Here is a 22,974-nt window from a genome sequence, read left to right on the forward strand (position 1 = left end):
TGCTTCTCCCTTTCCCACTCCCACTGCTTGTGTTCCCTCTCTCGCTGTGTCTCTCTCTGTCAAATAAGTAAATAAATCTTTAAAAAAAGAAAAAAAGAAACAGCAGACCCAGAAGGAATTCTCTGCTCTCCCTCCTGCCTAAAAGCAGGACATAAGTGAACATCCCCCTTCATGTACCACCCAATATCACTAGCGATGGCACTGACCTGAGTCTGCATTCACAAACCTTACTGTCTTAGTCCCTTCAGGCCGCTGTAAGAAAATACCACAGACTGGGTAGTGTATAAACAATGGAAATTTATTTCTCACAGTTCTGGAGGCTGGGATGCCCAAGGTAGGCGCCAACAGGGCTGTGTTCTGGCAAGGGCCCTCTTCTTGATTCACAGCGGGCACTTTCTGTTGTGTCCTCACGTGGTGGCAGGGGGCAAGGGAGCTCACTGGGGCTCTTTTATAAGAGCACGAATCCCATTCATGAGGGCTCCGCCTCATGACCCAATCACCTCTCAAAGTCCCCCCCAATACTATCACTTCTGGGGTTTAGGACTTAACACATGAATCTTGGCGGGGACACAGATATTCAGACCAAAGCACTTACTAAACAACCCTTATCTACCATATATTTCCTGGTCAGCTTCCCCAAATTTATCACCCCTAGAAGCCCACCTCCCTCTCTTCTTTTGTCCATCGCTTCTCTTCAATGTAACACCCTTTGTTAAAATGGTATATAAGTTCCCAGGCCTAACTGCTTCTTCTTTTAAAGATTTTATTATTTATTTTAGAGAGAGAGAGAGTGCAGAGGGAGACAGAGAAAGAAACCCAAGCAGACTTCACGCTGAGTGCAGAGCCCAACACAGGGCTTGATCCAAGAAACCTGAGATCATGACTTGAGCTGAAATCAAGAGTCAGACACTTAACCAACTGAACCACTGGGGCGCCCCTGCTCCTTTTTATATCTAATTAACAGTTTGACTGTAGAGACCTTGGTTGCAGTCTGATATAATAATATTTTATGCAAATAATTGTCCAGTGACAAGGCTCAGGACATGCTACCCCTAAATATGGCACCTGGACATATTGAATATTTTAATCATGAAGGGATTTGAGAAAGAATGTGTGCAGGAAGAGCCTTGTGACCTTCTCCTGAAGCTGTCCTAAAACCCTCGTGTGTGGGGTGCCCTCCCCACTACACCTGAGGAAAGGAGCATCCTTATATCCACAACACCAGGAGGAATTTGAACAAACAGGCCTGGCTGTTCCCCCAGTTTATACACTTAGCTCATACCCTTCTTTGTCCTACCACATTTTTTGACAACTTTTCATTCTTCATCAAACCTGGCATAAAACATTCTTCAGGTTTTCATTTCCTTATGAAGGCTTCCATAGTCACGTAAAACTTATATTAAATAAATTTGTATGCTTTTCTCTTGTTAATCTGTCTTTTCTTACAGGGGCCCCACTTAAAAGGATAGGAGAAAAAGATACTTTTCCTCTCCTACAGCAGCAATTAATAATTGAATTTCAACAAAACTGATATGTCTACAGAGGGTACAATTAAATCACATCATTGCTGTAATGCTTTTACTTCTTGAATCAGTCTTTAAAAAATTGTTTAAAACAATTTTTCTAATGTTTTATTTATTTATTTTTTCAGATTTTATTTTTAAGTAATCTCTACACCCAACGTGGGGCTCAAACTCACAACCCCGCCATCAAGAGTCACATGCTCCACTGACTGAGCCAGCCAGGTGCCCCTTAAAACAATTTTTAAAAATGATTTTCGAAAAAAAATGATTTTCGGGGTGCCTGGATGGCTCAGTCGTTAAGCGTCTGCCTTCGGCTCAGGTCATGATCCCGGGGTCCTGGGATCGAGCCCCGCATCGGGCTCCTGGGATCAAGCCCCGCATCTGGCTCCCTGCTCAGCGGGGAGCCTGCTTCTCTGTCCCCACCCCTTTCGTGCTCTCTCTCAAATAAATGAATAAAATCTTTTTAAAAAATGATTTTCGATTTTAGAAATACTATCCAAATTCAGTAAAGAAAAAAAAAAAAGTTTGTGGACTAAAATTTACATTTGCCAAATAAAAAATAGCACACCTTGCAGCTCTCCTTTTGTCTTACTGTTTCACATTTTAAATGGAATGACAGACTTCAAGTGGTACTGTGGAATGAAGAAACTGAAATGACTTAAGCTCCGTTTCTTCATTTTTACCATGTGCTATCACTGTGTGTTTATACTGAAATATAAGCATTGTAGTATCACAGTGGGGAAACACGAGCTACCAATGATTTGGAAGCATTACCAACTTAATCTCAAAAGGAAGCACTGAGCGCACGCATGGCACGGGGCGTCTCTACAACAGGGAGTTTTTTCAATTAACTTCCATATAAGCTACATTGTCTATTAAAAAATAAGTAACAAAAATTAAAATGAGAATAAGTAAGAATAAGTTTCATGTAAAACACCTTGTAAAATAAAATGTATGTGTATATATACAACCATATAATATGTTATACATATATACATTAAAACTCATAGTTTTCAAAGCAACTGTTTAGACCTCAAGCCAACAAAAGATTTTTTGAGGGGAGGAGTATTTCATCACTGACCTTGTTTAGAATTGCTGGCACATGGTGATCACACAAAAAAGCAGAAGGGCTTTAATTGGTTTTATTATTGTTTTTAAATTCCCTACAGACAGGGCACTCCTTTATTGCCTGCACCTGGGCAGATGGCGCCCCAATGCACCCCCTTTGGCATACCGCTGTTCCACAGTTAAGCTGGCTAAAGTTGGTTTTGTTAATTTCATCATATTTTATAATGCATTCAGGTTTTACTAGGGAAATGCGGAGGATTCGTTTTTTATTTTAAAAAAACGAAAATTCCTCATGCAACAAAAATGTCTGCCCAATGACTTCTCTCTCTGTGTACTCAATTCTCCTAAATTGAAGAAATTCAACAGGAAAAGAATTAGAAAGGAGCACAAGGGTTGAAAGGGCAAATTCCTGGAGGGTCAGATGGGCTATTGTCCAGGAGTCAGGAGGGCAGCGGAGAAAGGGACGGGACGGGCAGCAACGCTCTGCCCAAAGTGAGTGGATGGTTCTGGGAGCAGCTACTACTCAGCCTCTTGCAACTGCATCCTTTCGGGATGCAGGCCCATTGTTACCCAGCTCTGTCCATTTTTTCATGAGGAGATGATAATCAGGATGGCTGTGTAAGATCTCCTGATTTTTAAATGATGGAAATTAATTCAAACTCTAGAAAACACTGTGCAGCGCAAACAAAACACGTCTCCAGCTGCAGTATGCCCCTCGGCTACCAATTTCCTAATGAAAAATGCAAATAGGGATTGAACCACTTACAGAAGTCGAGAAAATATGCTTTATTCTCTGATCCTTTTCCTTTCCCAAAAATGTGACATTTTAGAAAAATACAGATGTACTTACATCATACCCATAATCAGCAGTTTAACGAGCAAAGTAGCATAATTAGAGTAGCTAGCTGGGAGTGGCCTGAATTCCCAGAGCAGTCCTTTCTCTTGAATGAGGACCAAGGATGGTGTCACCCAGATGCCTGTTGACTAAGTGATATGCAACAGATTTAGTCAACCACTGGCAAACCACATTTCTTTTTCCAGGGCAATAAGTTAAAAGGTTATTTACTTCCCTTGGTTACAAAAAGAGGAAATACTTCTTCCAAGAATTAGGGGAGCTGCGACCAGCTCTGCCAGAGAAATTAGCAACCATAAAGATGATTGAGAGCACAGAGCCCTGCCTTGGCCCACTTGCCTCCCTGCAGCTGCAGGACACAGGTACCTTTGGAAAGGTGTTTGCTCTGCCCTCCAAAAGCTTTCAGGCCCTGAGCATCCGAGATTTGTAGTTAAGAAAACCAGTCTAAATCCTTCTGATGAGCTCTCATTTGATGTGGCATTTGCCATATTAAAAGAGAAGGTCCATTCACATTAGAGATAACAATGGAAGCTGTTCCCCACATTTCCGCAGGTAATTAGAGCTTTGTGTGTTTTAATTAAAAAGATGTATAGCTAAATCCTCTAACAGACTTCCTGAGCATCCTCAAGGCTTGCAGGGGCCACAGAGAATTAAAAGCAAGAATTTGGAGAAGGGCTTTGTCCTCAATGGCCTTTCAGAATTGTCTGCTTTAAGTGGCAGGCAAGCTGCCCTGTCGGGGCTGGTGAGCCTGGCTCCTCCCTGCGACCTCCTAGAGCCACCCAGTCTGCGCCTGGGAGTCCTTTTCAGTGTCTAGGAAAAGCTTTGCATGGTTCCAGCCGCACCGTTCAACCCAATAAAGCCCCAAAGTTTAATCTCTGACCCTGAAGAGACTGGCCCAAGAAAGGCACTTCCACAAAGCAACTGTAGTCTCCCTGTACGACAAGAGGCGAGGAAAAAAAAATGAAAAGAAGTGAAGTTTTCCCATTGTTCACACATCAGCTTCTTGAATAAGAAAATGTCTGCTTGCACATTATCTCTTTTCCAGTGTTCTAGGCTGAATTATTCTTTTTCTTTTTTCTTTTAAATAAACAAGCGACAGCAAAAAGATCAGGAATGATCATTAATAAAAATCAATGTGACCCGACTGTGTTTTCCCAAATATCTCTTTCTAAAAGTTCCATCATCAGGAGTATTCAGGTGTTTGGGGCAAGTAAGCTATTTTAACAACAAACAAGAAAGGAAAAGAATAATGATTTTGATCATATCAAAACAGGGGAGACCAAGCTGCTGATCCCAATTTTTTTTCTGGTGGGGTTGGGGTGGGAAGAGGGGACGACTATCTTAAAACTGCCCAATCCATTCTAACTATTAGAGCTTCACTAGATTAATACAAAGCTTTTCTTTTTTAAATTTTTAAAAAGGATTTTATTTATTTATTTGAGAGAGAGTGAGTGAGAGAGAGAGAGCACCAGCTGGGGGATGGAGGGGCAGTGGGAGAGGGAGAAGCAGACTCTCCTCCCAACAGGGAGTCCGACCCATGGCTCATGGGATCATGACCTGAGCAGAAGGCAGATGCTCAACTGACTGAGCCACCCAGGCACCCCAAAGCTTTTCTTTTAAAATGTCATCTCTTCCAAAGAACAACTCGCTAACAGTGAAATTTCAAGCATCAGTGAAGAAAATCTACTTTTATTTTATTTTATTTTTAAGATTTTATTTATTTATTTGAGAGAGCACGCACACGAGTGGTGGAGAGGGAGAAGCAGACTCCCCACTGAGCAGGGAGTCAGACGCGGGGCTCCACCCCAGGACCCTGGGATCATGACCTGAGCCAAAGGCTGATGCTTAACCAACTGAGCCACCCAGCTTCCCCAAAAAGCTACTTTTAGAGAGAGCCATACTGTTACCTTGACATCAAGAGTCACATAATCTACCGACTGAACCAGCCAGCTTCCCTTCTAATGGTCAAGTCTCTTAAGAGCATGGTGTTTGGAGTCAGAATGCCCAACACTGAACAACAATGCAACTTCCAGTAGAGGCTCTCTTGACCCGTCTCCAGTGAACTGACTCACCCTCTTAACCAATGCACCCAGGGGCCTGGCTGATGTCCACTGCACCTATTGTAAGCGAGGGTGGCAAGTAAGTGATCTCTACTACATCTGAGCATTTCAGTTTCAACTACTTTTGAATAACAGATCAACTATAAGGCATACCTTACAGTGTTCAAGGGGAGGTCTTCAAATGCACAGCAAACTATAAGGTTCATTAGCTAAGAGATTTTATCTATTGTTCCTGAGTTTTGGGGACCAATTTCAAAGATAAGTAAACATATGCTGCAATTCTGTTGTTTTGGGTGCTCACTAAAACATTAAAATAAAAATGGTCACACTGGGGCACCTGGCTGGCTCAGTCAGTGGAGTGTGCAACTCTTAATCTCTGTTGTGAGTTGAAGCCCCATGTTGGGTAGAGATTACTTAAAAATAAAATCTTTTTTAAAAGAGATTTTATTTATTTATTTATTTATTTATTTATTTATTTATTTGAGGGAGAGAGAAAGCAAGCGAACACAAGGAGGGAGAGGGACGGAGGGAGAGGGAGAAGCAGACTTCCCACCCATCAGGGAGCCCGATGTGGGACTCGATCCCAGGACCCTGGGATCATGACCCGAGCCAGAGGCAGATGCCTAACCGACCAAGCCACCCAGGCGCCCCCAAAATAAAATCTTTTTTAAAAAATGCCCTGGGTTTCAGTGCTTAAACTACACTTGGTACATAGTAAATTCTTGCTGTCATTTCTCTCGTCTTCTTTCTCTCCCCCTTGCTACTCAATGCTTCCTGCTCTACCACCAAAAAATAAAGTCAAAGCTATGTAAAGGAACCCGAACTTCCCAAAATTCTCCTCAAAATATCTTTGTGGATGAAATTGTGCTTTGGTGCGATTACAGAAGATTACATATGATTATTTTTTTTTAAGATTGTAGTTATTTATTTGACAGAGAGACACAGCGAGAGAGGGAACACAAGCAGGGGGAGTGGGAGAGGGAGAAGCAGGCTTCCCGCGGAGCAGGGAGCCCGATGCGGGGCTCGATCCCAGGACCCTGGGACCACGACCTGAGCCGAAGGCAGACGCTTAACGACTGAGCCACCCAGGCGCCCCGATTACATGATTATTAACAAATAGTAATATTGCTGATGCAAAGGAGTAGGAACTGGTGAGCAGACAGGAATCTCCCACAGAGCACTCTGCTACTACCTCCTTCAATGACCATCTCTATGTTCAGATAATACTGAAAAGAAATATGCAAAGATTGTTAATTGTGGTTATTTTCTGTGGAGTCAAGGGATAGGGGGCAAATGCGGGAGAGTGTACATCCTTATGGGGCTGAGGGATATTTGTATTTTGAAAAGGTGTGGGTTATTCTGATATGCTCCCACCCCAGCCCACCCCACACCCACACGAGGATGACTGCTTTAGATTTTCTAGACTTGGTCTTGTAGGGGAGGAAAATAATTTTCCCTCTACCTTTCTCTGTTCTTGGCTAAGACCCCCTCCTGTTAAACAACAACAGCAAAAGATTAACAGGAGGAGGAAAAAAAACCTATTTTAATTACATAAGTACAGGAGCCCCACTAGAATATGAGACTCAGAAGCCCAGAAGATGGAGGATTATGTACCATCCAGAACTAAGGAAAGGGATAGGGGTCTGGGCCTGAAAGCAGGGGAAGGCCATTCACCAGAAGGCAATTCACGGGAAGGTGAGAAGAGGAAATGTTTGGTAAACAAAGGTTGCCTGGCCGAGCAGCTAAGTCTCCCAGGTGAAAAAGTCATCTCTGGTAATAGCTCCCTTCCTGCTACAGGCCCCCTTTCTAATGTAAATTCCCTTTATAAACATAGATTTCCCTCACAAAAGGGTAACTTCTGTTCTGTTTTCAGAGCTTGTTCTGTGTCTGCAGTTTCTTAGAAATAATCAGCTCAAAATAATCGTTATGTCGAAGAGGCATATTTTGGGGTGGCATATTCAGCTACCCTCCAGTCAAATACAAAATCGTTTGCTTCTCTGGCAGCTCACCTAACGATGTTCAATTAGCCGGCCTAACAATGTTTTATGACCTAATAATGTTCAATTTCCAATATCACATGATAGAGCTGATGTTAGAGCTTACAAAAATCAAGTTAGCTCTGCAGCGAGAAGCTAACCACATCAAGGCTTGTTTACCTTCAGCCTCCATGTTTCTCATCCTGTGAATTTCTGAATTCCGAGCCCTGCCTCAGATGCACAGATGTGCTCACATCTGCCAGAACCCCAGAAGGAGATGAGGGATTAAAAAAAAAAAATCAATCCTTTAATTGCCTCAGATCCTAGAGAGTTCTCTCTCAACCTACCTAGGCAAAGAAATGAAAACTAAAACACATAATTAATGTGTGATTACCATTCTTCACTCTCAGAAACACACTGAAACCCAGTGAGTGAAATCTCTCTCCTAATGAGCCCCACAGAGTTTGCTGTGCAATTGAAGAGCTCTCCTTTGACATTCTAAGGTTCTTTTCATTCCCTCGTTGGAAAGAAATGTAACTTGACTTTTCATAAGCAAAAGCCCACCAAACAAAGGAAGGATCAGTGCCCCCCCCCCCCCCCCACTTCTCAGCCTGCGGTACTGGAGCCAATAGCAAAGATTTCCATTCAAAACACAAACCTCAGTTATACACACATCCACGCTGAGCAAAAGAATTAATTTGTGCAGTATGCTCATTGCTTACTTTTCTCCTGGAATACATGATGAATTTTTATGGAGGGTGGTGGAGGAAGGGAAGAACCACATTCAAACGAAACCCAACATCACTCTCCTTCTACAGTGTCATTTCAAAAGCCAGATAAAAGCCAAATGAGGAGGCTGGGAAAAAGTGTCCAACGTAGCCGTTCTGAAAACCACCCTCCATTTCATTCTGGAGCCGGGAGGTCACACCCAGGCATCAAAATAGCTTCTCTCCTCAAAGTAAATTAACTGGTAAGTGCTTTCTTGTTTGTTTTCCTTAGACTGACACATTTGCGGCTGACCTGATGAGGATTTTCTGCAGGTGATTTATTTACAAAACAGTATTTTGACAAACTACCAGCTGGCAAAGAAGAAAAAGGACTCCTGATAGTTTAGGGAAAGCTCTGTGTGCAGATTCATATTTTTAGTCCTGTCAGAGCGTTTAGGGAAGGTCATTCCCGGGCTCGCTACAGCTGCATATTAAAACCTCAAACACCGAAAGAGAGAACATGAGGATGTTGCTGGGGGGAGAGGGGGAGGGCACAAAGAACTTTCAGTAATTCCCTCGGCTTTTACCTAGGAAATTACAGCTCATAAATGTGGACTTTAAGTAGTTGTGACTCAGAAATAATCAAACATCATTTGTGGAAAGGCCACTTAGAGAAAACTGGTAGGAGGAAATGGTGCTCTCAAATGAAAATTGATTTTGCCCTCCTTAGATGACAAGGTAGGGGAAAAGTTCTAAATGGAGCTGTAATGTGGTTTGGTTGGTTTTTTCCCTCTCTTTTAAAGATGAATAGCTTGTGGTTTGTCAAAGCAAACACTTCTTTGTTGTTGCTGCATTTTTGGAATCTCATAATCAATTGCCTGTGAGAACAATTGGTACCTGGGCTCCCCTAATGAAGGACAAATGGCTAAATGCAAGGAGATCGCTGGGAGGAAAGGTTCAGCGAACTTGATTGTTCTTTTGGGAGGCAGATAACTGTGAGCACCAATTGCTTTCTGTCTAATAGTTGATCCGTCCCTCCAAGTGAAAGCTAATGAAAACCGAATGAAAAGTTGATAACTTTCACCAGCAGTTATTCTTTCAGATTGGCCATTTTCACTTAAAACGAACTCTTTTGTCCAAGCTTCCACAAACTTGTTGCTCAATGAATCCACCACTATTTTTTGTTTGTTTTGTGGGGGGAAGAAAAAAAAAAAAGGCCAAGGGACCTTTCTCCAGGCCTCTAATTCTAGTTCAAGTAATTCCTCTTACTGAATAAATTCTCATCACGTTTGCACATCTTCCAGACACTAAATGCTAAATGCCTTTTAAGTTTTTTCATGGCCTTTATGACTTCTACCTGAGACTTTAGGCATTTAATTTATAACAGAATGTCACATATTTTCTGTGTTACTTTACTACTAATTGTCATCTGTCAGAGATGGATATTTAAGTCAACATTCCCTTTTCGAAGGCCACAGCAGTCGGAGATAACCCATGGAAGTAATTTTGAAAGGAGAAAAGCTTTGTGCTCAACATTTTTTTTTTCAAAATTATTTATAATTTTTTAAAAATCAGAAGCAAATATCCAATGATAAGAGGCTAGTTAAGGAACTTATATATCATCTCACTGAAATATTTTGCAGTCATCAGGAAATCATAATTTGGAGGATTATGTTGCATCATGAATGGGTGCTTATAATATTAACAATGATAATAATTAGTAAAAAGTAAATGCAGCTGAGAAAACTGAAGAAAATATGAAAAATTGAAATAGTTGTGTTAAGCCAAAACTGAGTTTATGATGTGCTGATGTGCCGATGGTGAGCTGATGGTATGTTAGGGAGAGAAAACTTTCCCTCTATCCTCTTAGGTTCAGTTCTGAGGCATTGCGAATTAAACTTACTAGAGACAGATTAGTAAGAAAAAATATCAAATTTAATTACATATTTGTATTAACATTTATAGAGGAGTTCAGAGAAAAATGTGACTCAAAGAGACGGTTAGAATTTGGGGTTAATATATCATCTTAATAAAGAAAGGGGAAGAGAAGAAAGGCCACTTATGGGAAAACAAATGACTTTTTAGAAAGATAGGCCCTTAAAAGAATAGATGTGACTGTTGTCTCTTTAGGTGTGGTGTGTAGACTTCTTGCCTCTGGTGAGGAGTCAGTCTTCCCTGGTTGCTTTCCAGGAAGGGCTTTATGACAATTGAGTTATTTGGGGACATCAAATGCCTTCTGCTCAAAATAATTTTTATGCCACAGTGGTGTATGCTGGACCCTTTATGTGATACATCTCTTCTTTTTTCCCTAAACTTTCTCTAATAGTCTATTACTTTTATCATTTAAAAACTCTATCATATTGGGGCGCCTGGGTGGCCCAGTCGTTGGGCGTCTGCCCTCGGCTCGGGTCATGATCCCGGAGTCGTGGGATCGAGCCCCGCATCGGGCTCCCTGATGGGTGGGAAGTCTGCTTCTCCCTCTCCCACTCCCCCTGCTGTGTTCCCTCTCTGGCTGTGTCTCTCTCTGATAAATAAATAAAATCTTAAAAAAAAAAAAAAACTCTATCATATTGAAAATTCCTATTTTTTCTTTAGTCTTCAATTTTCATAAAAACCACAAAAAGTTAAATCCTTTGATCTCATGGGAGCTCTTCAGTTCTAATTCACCTGGTTTCTTTGATGACATTAACTTTAGTAAGGTTTTCTTCTCATAAAACTTCTTTTTTTTTTTTAAAGATTTTTTATTTGACAGAGAGAGACACAGTGAGAGAGGGAACACAAGCAGGGGGAGTGGGAGAGGGAGAAGCAGGCTTCCCGCCGAGCAGGGAACCCAATGCAGGGCTCGATCCCAGGACCCTGGGATCATGACCTGAGCCGAAGGCAGCCGCTTAACGGCTGAGCCACCCAGGCGCCCTGCCTCATAAAACTTCTAATGAAAGTAGTGACAATACAATAAAAACTGATAGTATAAAACTTGATAGAAAAAAACATAACTAGTTAAATGAAGATTACTAACAGCATTCTCTTAAATCAGACAATGTCCAAATCTATGATTGCACAGTATCTTTACCCTTTCTATTTTGACTTTGCCTGTCACCCCAGAGCTCTAATACCAACTCTGCTTTTAGCTTGTTTCATTGCTTGAGGCAGAACAAACTCTCTGGACCTCAGTTTCCTTTTCTCCAAAATAAATCTGATGGGCTAGATTTTCTTCCAGCACCACAATCCACCTCCTTCCCTTTTTTGTCTTTTCTTTTTTTTTTTTAAAGTAAGCTCCATGCCCAATGTGGAGCTTGAACTCATTACTGTGAGATCAAGACTCAGATGTTTAACCAACTGAGCTACCCAAGTACCCCACCTCCCTCTCTTCTTAAATCTCTGGTTAAGTCATTGCTCAATGTGACATATATAATGGGTACCTAGCACAAACAGTAGGTACCTAATAAATATTAGTTGAGACAACCCTTTCATTCAGACTGTTTTTTCATATTCTTCAATTATTATAGTATGTTTTGATTATTCCACTGATACTCAAATAAGATGAAAAATGCTCTTCATTGTTAAAGACAATAGTGTCAGTTGGAACAAAGTATACATGATTCAGGCACAAATGTTTTGTTAGAAATTATGCAGTTGTCCCTTCAGCTAAATTAATATATTGGTCAGATGATTAATTAGAGGGTGGAGGGCAGAGGTTAAATAGGGCCTGGCTTTGACTGTGGAAGAGTTTCTCTCCATGAAGGGAATTGACCCAGGGTAGAGCCAACCTTCTGATCTTGGCCTCATTGGCCGTTGTTCATTGTTAAAACAACAATCAACTAGCCCATGTGAACTTGAGTGTATGCAATATTGCATACAGCAGCTCTCTGCAGGATGCATGCAAATAAAGACTTGGTTTGTGGCAAAGGAATTCGCCAAATCAAATAAATAAAGTCTGTTAGGACTTTCCAAATGGTTTAAATATTCTTTTGTTGTGTCTTACTCTGTGTCACCTCCATGTGGAAGGCGGAAGATGGGGGGCGCCTAGCTGGCTCAGCTGGTAGAGCATGTGACTCTTTTTTAAATTTTTTTAAAAAGGTTTTATGTATGTATGTATGTATGTATGTATGTATTTATTTATATGAGAGAGACTGCACCCTCGAGAAGGGGGGGGTGGGGCAGAGGGGGAGGGGGACAAGCAGACTCCTCGCTGAGGACAGAAGCATTGTAGGGCTCCATCTCATGATCCCAAGATCTTGATTTCAGGGTTATAAGTTAGAGCCCCACGTTGGGTGCAGACATTACTTAAAAAAAAAAAAAATCTTAAAAAAAAAAGATGGAGGTTGGAAATTTTGGTTATTTATTTGGAAGTCTACTATTTTTTATTTTGTGGGGGAGAGAGGGGTTATTTGTTTATCATTAACGAAGAGAAACTGCCTGTACATGTCCTATTCAGTCAATCAGATATCAACAGAACCCTCGGCTCCGGTGGTAGAAGAAGTCACAAGATTTTTAAAGGAAGATCCCTGCCCTCCGTAAGCTTAAAGTTGTGCTGCTTGGGGGACAGAATGAAGTCGTTCAACTAAAAATGTTTGTTTGTTATATTTTTTTAGTAATCTCTATGCTCAATGGGGCTCAAACTCACAACCCTGAGATCAAGAGTTGCCTGCTCTACTGACTGAGCCAGCCAAGTGCCCTAAACTAGAAAAATTTAGAACTGGGACGCCTGGGTGGCTCAGTCGGTTAGGGGTCTCCCTTCGCTCAGGTCATAATGTCTGGGTCCTGAGATTGAGCTCGGGAGTCCAGCTCTGCACCCAGAGGAGAGTCTGCTTCTCCCTCTCCCTTTGCCCCTCACCTGCTCCTTCTCTCTCTCTCTCTCAAATAAATAAATAAAATCTTTTTTTAAAAAAAGGTTTAGAAGTGTGGAGTTCCTACAGAAGGTTGTTCTCAAAAGGGAGGGAGGGATATGAACAGGGGTATGCAACTTAACCGTTGACGGAGGAGGTGAGACAGTGAGATAGGTGGATATCGGTGTCCCATCATGAGTCAAAGTGAGATGACAAGATTTGGACTTGACTGAGGAACTGATGGGGTATACCCACCAGACGTCCTCCTCAGCCTGAGGAGCTTGCGGAAGAACTTGCTAGGAGGGAGGAGCACAAACCTTTGACCCTCGGGAGGAGAAGGGGTATGAGAGAGCATGCAAGTGAAAAGCAAAGAGCTGTTTCCACTAAGACATCAGGGCACAGAAGCTCCATCTGGGATCTCCTCTAAGAAAAAAAATATCCATGAAACAGAATTCTCCATTCCACTACCCTCACTTCATCGCGAAGCTACCCCCAGCTTTGCAGGGCAAGCATCCCAGGGCTCTCGCCACGCACCTGATGGAGTCGTGGCGCCCAGGAAGCACAGACTTGTACGCAAACACAGGTGAGTACCACATCAGCCAATGGACACACCCCAATGAATCCTGAATTAAAGCTCAATACCACCCCGTTTGTGCCCACTGTCAACTGGGGAAGTTTTCAGGTTACGGTAGAAATATATTTTTAGAACACGTGATTTTTTTCTCTGCTATTTTCAGCAATACTGCTGACTACTGTCCCCGGGAATCCGCGCATCTAACTCAATTCTGCATTGAAAGTTCTCACTTAAGTCCTGAAAAAACCTGTATTACCAGTGTGGCTGAGCTGTGTGAAGTATTTCAGAATTTAACCGATCTGGTAATACAGCTGGGCTCAAAGTCAGGCTAACCCAACTGGGACCAGGAAATTCCCGAGCAGACTTTGTTTTGAGTGTTTATTTATTTATTTTTACTTTTTATTTATTTTAAAATTTTATTTTGTTTAAGTCCTCTCTACCGCCACCGTGGGGCTCGAACTCACACCCCTGAGATCAAGAGTCGTTGGCTCTACCAACTGAGCCAGCCACGTGCCCCTTGAGTGTACTTTCTAAACTGAAGACGGAAGTAGAGTAGGAAAAGGATTCAGGCCCATCAGTGCGTTAGGCGGACATTTTAGAACACCAAAAAGCAGGAGGCTTTGTTGGTATTACTGTCAAAAAGGCGATCTCATGATTACAAAGTTCCAAGTAAGATGAAGTCAAGAAAGTAATTCATTTCATAAAGTTTAACACAAAGAATTCAGTGAGGAGAGGTCATAGTGTTCCCTCAGGAATCATGCGGAAGCAGATGTCACTCGTGCTTAAAATGGCTTGCAGGGTTACTCTCTGAAGCTCTAATTTTGCATTTCTTTCTATGCCAAACAACAACAACAACAACAACAACAACAACAAATATGTTATTAAAGAACTGTCTATGGTCAACCAGTCATCTAGTATAAAAACTGAATCAGTTGGGTTTAGTTCTGCCATTTCAAATGTTTTACATAATTACATGTAACAGACATCGCTACTCAACAAAAAGTGATCATTACAAACACATGTAATGTAATCATTACGAAAGTGTTTGAGGAACACTAGGGGGTGTATCAGGCCTTGGGATAAAGGCAGAGTTGCTATTAAAAAAGGGAGGACTTCATGGAGAAGGATTTTGAAAGGAGGTATGCAAACTGGCAGCTTGGAAAAAAATATGTTTGCGGTTGAGTTTTCATTAGGACCATGCTGTCCCCAATGGCATGAAAAATGATTTGTATATAAAGTTGTATTACTGGAGCTAGAACGAAGTGCTTATAGATAGGACATCTTTAATTTTTCATAAGACTTTCTCTTTGGTGGTTTATAGTGACAAACTTTGTTTGAATAGAAAAAAATATGGTAATGGAGTATTCTGCTTAATTATGTAGATTTGACATAGTTTTTCTTTTTTTATTAAGTTATACCCTATAAAATCCTATTAGTTGACTTGACCATTTTTGACCTAACAAAACGGCAATTTCTTATGCTTTAACAGAAAACATGGATTACTCCTTTAATAAGAACAGTGAGATATTTATATACATATATAGTTACTTGTTTTATTATGTAAATATTTGTTTGATTTGTGTATTTTATTTATATACATGATATGGTTAACTATATTTAACATTAAAACCATTGTAAACATACTATAGTTTTGATGACTGAGAAAGCACTTTCTCCTTCACTAGACTTTTATTGAGCACCTGTTATGTTTTCTGCACTCTGCTCTGTGCTTGACACATAGGATGAGTAAAGCATAGTCCTTGCCCTTGAGGCTCTCCCAGTTTAGTAGGGGAGATAAACGCATCCACAGATAATTACTACAGAGGTGGTGTACAAGAGTTAAGAAGGAAGTCTCTGAAGTCAGAGTCTGAGTTTCAACACTATTGCTAAATAGCCAACCTCGCTTTGCCTCATGGAAATAATAATAGTACTTCACAGGGTTGTTGTGAGAATTAAATGTGAAAATGCATGTAAAAATTGCTTAGTATTGTGTTGTAGTTAACAAGTCTGTGGGAAACATTAGGTATTGCCATATGGTGTTAAATGTTATTATATAATTAGGTGTGCCTGGGATTTGCCTCCTTTTGCATGTGGTTAGGTGAACTGGTTTTAATTATGAGTAATACATGATTAGACAACCATATGGTTAACAGTGAACTAGTTTGCTCTTGGTAAGATTTTCATCACGTTTCCCTGGAAGTAAGACCCACTGTCAACCAAAAGTCCTTGTCTAATTAACTGGCTGAACAGATTTAACATATCCCTCAGGAGTGAGGCTATCTTTCCTAAGTACTCGACATTCTTTTAATATCTTTAATAAAAAAGAGGACCTGAACACAGGAACTAATGAATTTGACGATAATCAAAAACTTACATCCTCACCTCAAACTCACCTTTGCCTTCTCAGATAAAAATTATTGTTAGTTATTGTCGAGATGCCACGGTCTTAAATGCCTTCTATCAAAAGACACTAAGTCGTCTTCTGCCAGTCAGTAAATATTATTGAGCTCTACTATTTGCCAGGCACTGTGCTAGGATCTGAGGGTATAAAGGCAAGCAAAAACTACAGCCTGCTGGAGGAGAGACATTTATAAAATGAGTATTCAAATATATAACTAAAAATTGTAAGTAAAGTGTAGAGAGCAGTGACCCTGATTGAGACTGAGGGACAGGCTGGTGGTGGTCAGGGAAGAGTTCATTTAGGAAAGTAACATCTGGGGGCTCGGTGGGTTAAGCGTCCGACTTCTTTATTTTGGCTCAGGTTGTGGTCTCAGGGTTGTGAGATCGAGCCCCACATCAGGCTCCGTGCTCAGCCGGGAGTTTGCTTGGGATTCTCTCTTTCCCTCTCCCTCTGCACCCCCCGCCTTGCGCATGCTCTCTCTCTCCCTCTCTCTCTCAAATGAATAAATAAATCTTAAAAAAAAAAAAGTAACATCTGAAAATACCACTTACCTTGAGTAGAGCTGGCAATTTTCTCCCAAATTCCAAAACTAAATAAGATATTTATATATATAATTACTTGTTTTATTCTTATGTTATAAGGAAATAAAAGTTTAGTCAAATCAATTATCTGGCTGCATTTATGAAAAATACTAAGCTGATATAAATTATTTACTCTTAGCCAATCAGATACCTAATGTTAAACATGACTTTTCTGTTTGATTGACATTTTGTCCCACATAGGTTTCATTTCATTAACAGTATTCAAAATAAAGCCCTTCACCTCTGGGGTGATTTTCTCATTATCAACACGCTCACACGCAAAATGTGTACTTCAGTACAGTCCTTCACATGCACTAACCAAGAAGATGGGGAAAATTTAGAAAACAGTAAAATGACTAAGTTCTTCTTACCTTATCTGGGAGAGATGCCTTGCTCTGGAATGATATTTAATGTATAAACATGCCATTTCTCCATGGTTTGCCTTTGGGTTTTTTTTAAGAGATTGAATAAGGAAGGGGGAACGTCAGCACACACTTAAGATTGCTTATCTCATAGGAAGGATTATAACATACCAACCACTCTATAAAAGATTTCCTCAGAAAGGCCTTGTGTCTCCCAGAACACGGGGCGGCGGGGGGGGGGGGGGGGGGGTAGGAATGATTGCAGAGAGTGCCTGTCCATTTTAACTTTTTATTGAAATATTTACAGGGGCATCTGGGTGGCTCAATCAGTTGAGCAGCTGACTCTTGGTTTCCGCTAAGGTCATGATCTCCAGATTGTGGGATCAAGCCCCATGTCTGGCTTTGCGCTCAGTACAGATTCTGCTTCAGATTCTTTCTCCCTCTCCCTCTGCCCCTCCCCACTCTCTCTCTCTCTCTCAAAAAAAAAAAAAATTTACAAGACTCTTCACATCCTGGGGTGCCTGGCCGGCTCAGTTGGAAGAGCATGTGACTCTTGATCTCAGGGTCTCAGGTTCGAGCCCCATGTTGCATATAGAGATTACTTAAAATAAATAAAATTTAAAAAAGAATATTCACATTCATTTATTTCAGCCTCAAATAAACAAAAGCTTGATTTAAAAAAACTAGATTATTTTTGCCATGTCCAATGGAATCTGCTCAAATCCACTCAGTGGTCCTCAGTAATTTCCTAAAGAAATACCACTTCGTCCATTTTTACATTTTTCTCAAGCAATCGGTAACTAACTTATTCATCAAACTTGAGAGAATGCCCCAAAAGAATTTTTTTGGAAAAGCTGTTTTTCTTCTTGCTGAGCCAGACAATTACTGTGTTTTCTAGCCAGTTGGATTACAGCAAGTCAGTGAGATCACAGCAAGAAGCCCAGCTATGTTGTACCCGTTTTTATCACAAGAAATGAACTCATCTACACGAATCATTTGGTGCAAAATAAATAAATTCCTTTAGTAGAACATTATCACAGGATCAGAATGTCCTACTTTGGAAAGGAAAGAATGAACACAATGTAGCTTTACAGTAACAGCAGGAAACCATTATTTTGTTGCTCACAGTGGTATGTTTCAGCCCATGTTTTCTTAGAAGGAAACATAAATCCAAAGTGTTAGCTAAACTAATCACGAATAATATCAAACGAGCTCTCTGATTATAGCCAGTGATCATTACATTAGCTGGAAGCCTACGAATTTGCTACCTTTCAAGAGTCATGTTATGTGAATTATTTCATAATACACCCTAATAAAAAGATTAATTGAAGTAAGATAATAATAATAGCTCACAATTCTTGAGCTCCTCCTATAAGCCAGGCGCTGTGAGAGACACTTACATATCTTATATGATTTTTTAAGTGAAACATAAACTCAAGATTATATTTTCTTCTAATAAAACAAAATATGACACTTAGAACTAGATCATTTGGCCCTTTCTCTTCTTATCAAAATGCTTGCTTCTCTTAATAGCCAGCATTCTCTTAGATCCACAGTTGGGATCAACACATTCAAGCCTCAGCACAATCTTCTTTATAGATTTAACCTTTTTCCAGAAAATCCATCCGCCCACCATAGCCACTTGCTTCCTGTCATAACGCTGCTTTCCCTGGCATACAGAGAATCCTTGCCCCTCTTGTAATGTGTCACTTTGTGGGGTTAATGTTTGCCACACTTCTTACAGAAAGTCTGGCAGTTTTAGGAATGGTCACCGTGTCTGTGAGAGTGGTATCTGTGTGAAACGTACCTTGTATAATTCTTAAAACAACCCAACAATGGTTCACTGATGAGCTTTCTCCCCAGATGACAGATGAAGAAACTCAAGTTGATTGTAATAAAAAAAAAAAAAAATGATGTGATACATATGACCATTGTCTTCGATTTGCCAGTATAAGGGAGGAAAAAAAAATCTTTGCCTCCTCCTCTTCTAAATTCTCAGCTGGGGCCCCTGTAACAAAGGACAGAGTATCCAGAGAAAAGCATACAGATTTTTTAATGTAAATTTTACCTCACATGGGAGCCTTCATAAGGAAATGACCTGAGGAAACAGTTAAACCTGAGTGTTTTTATACTACGTTTGACCAAAAATGGGGACTCGTGGAAAATGTGCTAGGTCAAAGGGTTAGGAGCAGAGAGTAGTACAGTGGGGGAAATATAGCAAGGCTTATTCAGATTCTTCTCAGAGTCCCTCCTTCCTCAGAGGTAAGGATGCTTCCCTCAGGGTATATGGAAGGCACCTCTCACGTGAGACTCATATGACCTGCTTCAAGGAGACCAGGAAAGTCAGAGAGTCCTTCCTGAACCTGCTGTTTCTCAAACTCCTTCCGCTTAAACTATTCAATATACCAAGGTGCCATATTTTGGGGTAGCATGTCCTGTACCTTATCAGTATCTATGGTGGATTGAGAAAAAAATGTGAAATAGTACCTACAAATAAGACAATGGGAAATAGAAGTACATTAGAAATAGAGGGAAAATGGGAAACAGGAGTCTGGAGGCAGGAAAATAAATTATAATAGTAGCAGATGACTCTGTATCAGACAGTGAGCGTCACTTGACTGCCTCATTTCATCCCCACAGCAACCTAGTCAAGTAGATATTATTATTATCCCTCTTTTCCAGATGGAGAAATTGAGGCTTGGAACTTCTGACTAACTTCGCAAGGCCACTCAGGTAGGTAATAAGTGGAACTGCAATTTGAAGCCAGGGTCTGCCTGTCTCCAGGGCCCTAGTCCTTCACTACCATAAAATACTGCCCAGAAATGCTTGTGATTGTGGATTTCATCAAAGCACGTGGTGAGGATGGGCTGGTGGGAAAGAGGGCAGTTTAACCACTGAAGAGATGAGGGTGACAGAGAGAGAAGACAGACATGGAAGACTGGAAAGGAAACGGAGAACTAAAATTCAACTCGGGGCGCCTGAGTGGCTCAGTCGGTTAAGCATCTGTCTTCAGCTCAGGTCGTGATCCCAGGGTCCTGGGATCGAGTTCCGCATGGGGCTTCTTGCTCAGCAGGGAGTCTGCTTCTCCCTCTGCCCCTCCCCCCCACCCCACCCACCTGGCTCATTCTTGCTCTCTTGCTTTCTCGTGCATGTGCAAAAATAAATAAATAAAATCTTAAAAAATAATAATAAAAATAAAATAAAATTCAACTCTGCGTAAACATCCTAGATATAGTTAGATATCTCAAGAGACAGTGGGGAGCAAGGGCAGTGACAGATGAGACATAACTGGAGTGTCTTTGGGGGCTGCCATGACTTCTCTTCATCCCACACTGGTGAGCCAGATATGTGTCCTCGGGCCAAGGAAGACATTCTGTGTTCTGGAACTGCAGCGTTGATCAGGCAAAACGCCACATCTAACCAATTATCTGTAGTTTGGGGGCGGCTAGAGCATGGGCTTGGCTCCCTTCCTCGGTTAGAGTAGCTGCAGCAGCGATTAAAGTAGCCTCAGTCTGACTGCAAAAAAAAAAAAAAGAGAGAGAGATAAACAGAAAGCTGTACATATTTGAATACTGTGTTAATGTTCTGGCTATGCAAAGCAATTCTATTAATCTTGCTTATTGGTCTCTCGATTCCAACAGTCGTATTAGGGACCTGGCTTCCAACACACAGTCCTTGAAGAGGACAGGTTGGGGTGCAAGGAAGAGAGTCTGGGATTCCTTAAAGAAAGAATTTGCATCCACAATACCAAACTTGGAGTGCTATCAGAATTTTCTCTCCTGAAGCCTTTCCCTGCTTGTCTGGAATTCCACTTAGCCCTCCTTTCCTCTGAGGGACTGCTTCCCCATCTTGATGTTCAGTTCCATCATTATCCTAGGAGTGGGAGGTAAATTTAGGTTTTGGAAATTGAGTGGACCAGAAAGAAACTTCATATACATTTTTTAAAAACCTTACCTCACCCCCATCCTCCTCTCCCTCTTCATTGTCCTCTCAAGGTCAGACCAACACTTTTGGACTACAGATCTATTAAAAGATAATTTTTTAAACAGATAAATCATGACTCATATACAAATATAAAATTAACATGTCTCAAATGTTTTATTTAACTCATTAATGAATGATAGAATCAGTAAGATGTTGCCATGGGTTAAAAAGAGATTTCAAAGTGTCACACATATAGGCCATCAGGAATGTTGAAATGAGTTTATAAACAGTTGCAAAAATTGGCAAAACTGGTTAGTAATTCACAGGGCAATAATCAATTGCATTCCACTGGACACAATTCATTCATATTTCTGTGGACAAGGATCATTTGCTTATTATAAGTTGTCGACAATGTGAACAATTGTGAAATATTCAGACAGTAACAGGCAGAGAACCCGAAAACACACACCAGGTAGGATACTCAGAATCTGTCTTCCCATTTCAGTATCCTTCACAATTTTTCCTGACAGGCCCTAAATGCTGAAAAACTTAAATCCCTCTTCATATGTAATTCAACATAAAAATATATATATATATATATGTATATATATACTAAACCAAACTCATAAATTTCGTAATGAAAGTAAAATAATTTTTTTCCAGAATTTTCTTACTGCAAAATGATACATTAATCCATGGAAGTTAAACCTTTTTGTTGTTTTACTGCCTCCGCTTTACAGGTCTACTAACTTAGTCCGCTTTTGGAGTAATAACTCATCCCATGACAACCCAGCTTTTGGCCACACTGGTGACATCTTTAGTAAAATCCTCTTATAGGCCAATAGGCTGAGTATTTTCTAATGAAATAGATCAAAGGAAAAAAAAATGGAAGAAACATGTAGTACTGTCACTGTGAATGGGTAAAATCTCTGAAATAAAAGCCAGCCATAGGGGGACCTGGCTGGCTTGGTTGGAAGAACATGCGACCCTTGATCTTGGGGTTGTGAGTTCAAGCCCCATGTTGGGTGTAAAGATTACTTTAAATTTTTTAAAAATCTTTAAAAAACCACAACAACCATAAATCATATTTTTCAGGACACCTACATATCACAAATCATGTCTTACAGTATACTTCTGTATTAAGACCACTGTACTGATTTTAATTCTAATGTTCCACTTAATGTGTCAAGAGGTTAAGGAGTGTGTGTGTGCGTGTTTGTAAGCAGTATGATAAGATGTCACCTGGAAAACACTTTAGATATTTGTTGGGTCTGTTAGTTAAATGGATAATTTTTTATTATTCAGTGTAAAATAACTAATTACAAATTTAAACAAATTATTTATTTTATTTTTTTAGACATTTTATTTATTTGAGGGGAGGGGGCAGAGGGAGAGGGAGAAGCAGACTCCCCGCTGAACAGGAAGTCTGACACAGGGCTGGATCCCAGGACCCTGAGATCATGACCTGAGCTGAAGGCAGACGCTTAACTGACTGAGCCACCCAGGCGTCCCTGAACAAATTATTTTATTTATTTATTTTTTTTTTAAAGATTTTGTTTATTTATTTGACAGAGGGAGAGACAGCAAGAGAGGGAACACAAGCAGGGGGAGCGGGAGAGGGAGAAGCAGGCTTCCCGCCGAGCAGGGAGCCCGATGTGGGGCTCGATCCCAGGACCCTGGGATCATGACCTGAGCCGAACGACTGAGCCACCCAGGCGCCCCTGAACAAATTATTTTAAATAAAAGTTGCCTAGGAAGCAAGCAGCTTTCTAGATTTGAAAATGAGAAGGTGGGGACTGACAGGGGGATAAAGGATGAAAAGTTGAAGGCTTTTGGTTATACTTTCCTCCAAGTGTTCTAACTCTGAGCTGGGAGTAGAAATAGTCCGTACAGTATAGTCAAGTAGAATCTAAAGGGTGCCCCGAAACAACAGCAGCATGCGTCCCAGGGTGACCCTTGCCAGCTGGGACCGAGCCCCCTCTAGCCACCAGCACCATCAGTGAGCACCAGTGGTTTGCCAGGAGGACGTGATCAGGGGAAGGCTGTTGTTCCGTGGTTAACACTTCCACCCAGCTCCATGCGGGCAAACATCCAAATTAGACAAAATTGATGGCCAGGC

The sequence above is a fragment of the Phoca vitulina genome, unplaced genomic scaffold, assembly GCF_004348235.1.
Source record: "Phoca vitulina isolate PV1807 unplaced genomic scaffold, GSC_HSeal_1.0 scaffold1, whole genome shotgun sequence".
NCBI classification, from domain to species: domain Eukaryota; kingdom Metazoa; phylum Chordata; class Mammalia; order Carnivora; family Phocidae; genus Phoca; species Phoca vitulina.